Raw genomic sequence first — 6000 nt, 5'->3', positions numbered from 1 at the left:
AAACAAGGCGTGTCCGGGCAGGTTCCTAACTCGGTGACATTAGGCTTCGCTGAAAGTGACCCAACGTTTGGTGCTTTGACTTCATGGGAGACTCTTCAAATCAGCATTAAAAACATGACATTTACCTCCTCTTGTCTTGTCAGTCTCTTATTGCTGCTGAAGAGCAAATCTATTTAACCTATTGAATCTTTGGGTTTGGCTTAGGAGGCTTTAACTCCGAGCACTGAAACTTCAAAACTGACAGCTGATAAAATTGAAGATTTCTCTTGAAAACAGGCTCACTAGTTCAAGCTAAAATCGTTTTCACTCAATTGCACATTCTTCACTGAATTTGAAACAAGAAGTTCTGCTTCAATAGATGTGAAGCAGTATTATTTTGTTTCACAGCTCAAGTGAGAGAAAGTTAGGAGTGGGGAACTAATTGGATTTGAGATAGATATATGTGCATATATATGTTGATATATAGATAGATACATTCACTGCTTCATGCAGTGAAGCCTGTTTCACTGACCAGAGTATTCTTCAGCCGCGTACATAAGCTGCATTCCACAGGTACACCCCAGCTGGCTCCACATGCAACTAGTTCAAGCCCTAAAGCATTATAAGCATGTTCAGATATCCCCCCGCCCCCCCCCCCCCCAGCAAAACACTGGAGAGTATATGACTATTGCATCTATATTTGAGCTGCTATATGAGGATGATATTGCATAGCATTGCATATGCAACCTGGAGCCATCCTGGAGCTAGCACTAGTGAGAGCCTCATCTCATGAGATTAAAAATCCCTTAAACTTCTTTCCTGCTCCACAAACTGATATTCACCCAAGAAAATTTCTGTTCACTTCAAAATTCTTAGTCTTTTCTATAAACTCCTGACCAAGACAATACTGAATTAGGATGCTAAGTTTTAACGGAAGAGAAAGTTGTATTTTGTTAAATACCACTTTCTACCGTGCTTTGAGACTGCAGAACACTGGCAGGTCCAAGAAAGGGTAGGAATCTGGCAGAAACAGTCACGCTGAAACCTGGGCATTGCCTTCAATCTGTCCTCAGCTCTCTGAAACATGGGGGCAGAAGCATGGACACCAGAGTAAGGAAGACTAACTCCTTCAGCATTAATTTCTTTTCCAGACCACTTGTTTGCTCAACAAGTTTTGCAGTCTATAGGTGCATTAGCCTAAACCCACATCTGCAGAAGGCTACTTTCCCTCCCTCCCATGCCCAAGCACTCCAGTTTCCTGCCACAGAGGGGGTACACTAGAGAGGTACGGGAGAAGAAACTAAACCATACACAGAGAGAGTACTTCATGTACTAAAACATGCATACTACCATTGGAAAATGGGTCATACATAATCTTTGGTCTATAGCATCTGCTTTTATTTATTGCCATTGCTATTTATTATCCCTGGAGTGACTGGAACAGGAAAACACCAGAGTGTACAGTTCACGGAGACACTTCTGTTGGGTCAGGGTGTGCTCCCCAGAGCTGAGGCACAGGGGTACAGGGTGGCCACTTCATAGGAGGAGCAGGCAAGGCTCCCAAATGGGTCTAGTGCCAATGCATCCCTGGATGAAGTCAGTAGGCACCACTAGAGAAGTCAGGCACCTTCACTGGGCATGGCCTTCACATAACATTTATAAATCCATTTATAAAGATATGTCAACAGAGGAGCATTCTGCTTGCTGGAGGTTACCCAAGGGCAATTCCCATTTTAGTCTATTACCCACTTAGACCAGAGGGGAAATATAAAAGGCAGGGGAGTTATAGCTGGGGAGGAAGACAACACATGAGAAATCTGCTGGTGTAGATCTAAGGACAATCCCAAGGTCAGGTGGAGCTCTGCTCCCAGGGGCAGTCAGAACCACTATCACAGTCCTGCTTTGCCCCTTTGTGAACAGCTGAGGTCCTGACCAAAAACCTGAACAAGATCCAAGTCTAAATTCAAGCGCCAGAGAGGAGCACAGTTACCACCATACCCAACGAGTTATTCCAGTTACTTCATAAGCACAAGCCTTAAATAGAGCTATTGGGGCTCAACAGCTTAACAGTAGAACTGTACACGTTTTTGCACTGTAACTTGACCAGGTGCAGGTCTCTGGCCACAGCCAACATTCAGGCTGGGTTTGGCAAAGCTCTTGTTTTCTACGCTGCAAATGTCAACTAATGCTTAGCTTAAATGCTTGCACCAGCACCTTCACAGCTATCTGCTCTTTCCAGACATCCCCTCAGAGGTTAGGCAGTGCCTGAGGTTCTAATAAATCAGGTGACCTTGGACGTGCGAGTAAGGAAGACGATATGCTGAAGCCTCTCTAACAGGAAATACCCTATAATCAAGCCTTCAATCTGTACTGAGTTAACAGGCAGGACAGATTGTGAGAGTTCCTCCAGCCCAAGTCATGCCAGCAAATCCCTTTCTGCCACTGCCCACCTTTAATTTTAATAGAATCCTCCTCCTTTGCATTGCCTCATTTGAATCTGATGAAAAAAGATTCAGCCTCTTCCCAGGGCCAAATGCTCCCATACTTGTTTCCATCAGTTATGAAACCGCTGCTGACGTCTAGCCTAGTTTTTCTCCCTGCTTTGCTCGGTTTCAGACCATTGCTCCCCATTGTTCTCCATCTTGCCCTAGAAAGAAAAGGCTTAGAGGAGGGAAAATAAACAGGCCTGCAGATGGGGGCTTGGGAAAACTCATTCCACCAGCAACTGCATAAAGAGACAGAAAACACCCAAGCCCGAGCCCCACGTACGATCTGCTCGCATCTATCAAATTTCAGAGGCTTATTGAACTCACTGCCTGGTGCGAAACACGTTGCTTGGAAGTGCCGCATACAGCCCTGCTCCAACTGGAAGGGCCAGGCTTGGACAGAGGAGGCTCCAGCACCTCCTGCTCTGATAGCAATCACACATGACAAGATTAGACCCAAATGTGTACTGGGAAAACTTACTTACTTTTACCATAAGTAACACAAGTAGTTTGTGACTCTTCCTGTAGCTGCAAAATGAAATTAAATCCAGACCAGAGAAGTTTGCTTCAATTATGCACAAGTGACTATGGCAGAGAGAAGACAAAGTGATGCAGCATTTTGGATTCTTTTTGCAGCCCAAGAGCTGCTCTGGGCTGGCCAGCAGAAAACCAGGTGATATCCTCACATCCCCAGCAGCAAAGCAGTTGTCACAGCTGTACATTAGAGCATGGGCTTACCCGGCTGTCAGAGGAAGAGGCATTCCCTGCTGTTAAACAAGCTCAGGGCAGAGAACAAGGCTTTCCAGCTGCCAAAGCTGGGCCCTTCCTTGGGCACGTGCACACTCATGTTTAACAAGTGAAGCAACAAGGAAGCACTGTCGAGCAGTTATCGTGCAACGTGCTGACACTACCCCCACCTTGTACTACTTGGTTAGCTGAATTTGTTTCCCCGCAGGGAGGCAGAGCTTCATCTTCCCCAAGACTAAACATCTAGAATAGGACTCTGTTTCAGAAGGGACATGCATCCAGTTTTCCCTGATGCTGTGCAGGTGCCCGCAAGAGGAATAGGGACAATAGTAAGAGGCAAAGTGGGATGGGCTCTGTGTACTTTTTACAGCCTTACATTAGAGAACGCCCTTTGGATTTATATCACACATTTTTGTACCACAAAGCTATCAAGAGGTTTTACAAGGGTGTATAATGTGCCCTGTGGAGGAAAGGGTGAGTGGCCATACCAAGCCATCAGGCAGAACTAGGACACAGTGTTGGGTAGACAGAACTGGCCACAGCGGGAAGGGAAGGCAGTGATTCCCATAGTTTTCATCCCTTGCCTGCCATTAAGGCCTAGGTGCCACAGAGCTGGGTGCTCTGCAGCAAAAATGAGATCTCTCTTCCCCTGGCCAAAGTGTAATGATAACTGAAGAGAGAATGTGAGTTTTGCAAACAGTAGGAGAGGATCAGAGACCACAAAGTCTTTGTTTACATACAGCAGGGTCCTCACCTGTTAAGGCTTCCTCACTTCATTCCTTTCTTGAATCCAACAAACCCTGAAAACTGGTCATCTCAGCTGGCAGGATATCTAACCACTACCATATCCTTGGGACATGAAAAGATTCAACAGCAGAGAGGCTGCTGTTTTCTTTAATTAGTTAAGATCACCTCATAACCAGAATCAGAGTTTATTCTTCAATTTAGTGTGTGAATGCAAAGCTGGTGTTGTAGGGACTCTTAGAGGAAAAGAAGTCACCTGCCTGGGATGTGCAGGACATCTCTCATATCTCTGCAGTGAGCAGAAAGGACAAACTCAGATCCCTCATGTACAGTAAACCCAATTTGTAGATTTAAGATGAGATACCACCTTCCTCACTGTGAGTAGCACCAAATATCCCCTTGTTGCCATCTGCCAAACTGAAACACTTTGAAATAAAATGGTTTGGTATTTGCAAGACAACTCCCGTATTTTCTGGGGCAGAGGAAGGGAGGGAGCTGCTGTTTCCAGACATATTTTGCCCAGCTCTCAAGAGGACACAATTCACGCATCTAGAGCAAAGCACTGAGGTGGAGAAGACAGTCCGTAAGAGAGTGACATGTTAGAACGAGATTCAACATAATTATTTCACTTGTGACCTAAACTGCAAAAACATTTGCCTTTGGGGGTGGGGTAATCAGCACACAGTTGGGTACTAGTGCAGTTTTTATACTAATTGATTCTCAACAGTGCCATATTTCAGCTCTTCCCAACATCCTACTACCCTGGAGCAAAAACCCTAGCTCATAATAAAGGGCTTTGAGAGTGCAAAAACCAAAAAAGTTAATTTTAAATTTTTCAATGCCAGACGGACTCCTCAGGGAACCTTAACTCAACATGCATGAGCAATACTCACAACAGGACAACACATTGCAAATAAAATGCAAAGCAGAACCAAATGGAAAAACAGGAGGGACAGAAGGAGCTGGAAAGAAAGACGACGCGTGTACGTGTAAACACATACACATGCACACAGAGGGGCACCACTCGATGAAGCTGCTCAGTTTTTGCTCTGTAGACTGCAAAGCTACCTGGATGGAGGCCTCAGATCAGTCTAAGGTCATTGAACACAGCGAAGGCAAAATCCTGCACTGGGACAAATGTACCCTCAATTACAAGTTAAAGGAGAGCTCATGAAGACCTACAACATGTCTTAGAGCAACCTCATGCATAACAAGGAAAAGGCCATGCAAGCACAGGGTGCTGAGGACACCGGATAGGATCCTGCTAACTTTCCAGCAGGAAAAATCAAGAGCGACTCTGCTGACTCAAGGTTTACGCCTTGAGTAAACAGAGGCCCCACACCATCAGTGCAAGAAAACTCGTCCTAAATTTTCTGTTCCCCAATTAGCCTGACCAATGTTGTTCTTCCAGGTCGGGGCAGACCCTGAGGAAAGTTTGCAAAGAGTATTTTGTCTTTGTGATCTCTTGGGAAAACTGCTTTGCTCCTCATGCCATCATGTCTCAGCTTCCACAGGGCAACACCCAGAGCTCCTCACATGTGAAATAGGGAGGTTTCCCAGCAAGATGACCCCCCCCACCCCACATGTTCAGTATGGATGTCACCAGGCAGTCCAGAATAACCCAAACCAGCTGCTTGGCAACATATTTTGCTTAGTTCTTCCCTGCTTTTCCACAGTGGTGGAATGGCAGTCCTGCATTGCTTTTCTACAGGATGACGAGGATATTGCCTTTACATTTCATTGACTACATTGATCTGCACTTGAGGAACTTCAAAGAAGAATCCCCAACATTCAGAAAGGTTCTTCTAAGTCATGGATCAGAAACCCACACCTTCATTCAACAAGCCAGTGCTATCCCTCTGGTCCCCTTGTGAGGTACGGTCTTCCCAGTATAGAGCAGAAGAAACAACAAAGCAGGAAAGTTAGAGGTAACATATTAGAAATACCCACATGATTTAGGATTTCTACTCATTTTTTTTTTCTAGGCATGGCATTTATAGTACACCATCAGTCATTAATTCCCTTGGCAATCCACACTTCTCCA

The sequence above is a fragment of the Platalea leucorodia genome (genome assembly GCF_965183815.1).
Source record: "Platalea leucorodia genome assembly, chromosome: 4".
Taxonomy (NCBI): Eukaryota; Metazoa; Chordata; class Aves; order Pelecaniformes; family Threskiornithidae; genus Platalea; species Platalea leucorodia.
The sequence above is the reverse complement of the archived record's forward strand: the minus strand, read 5'-3'. Positions refer to the sequence as shown.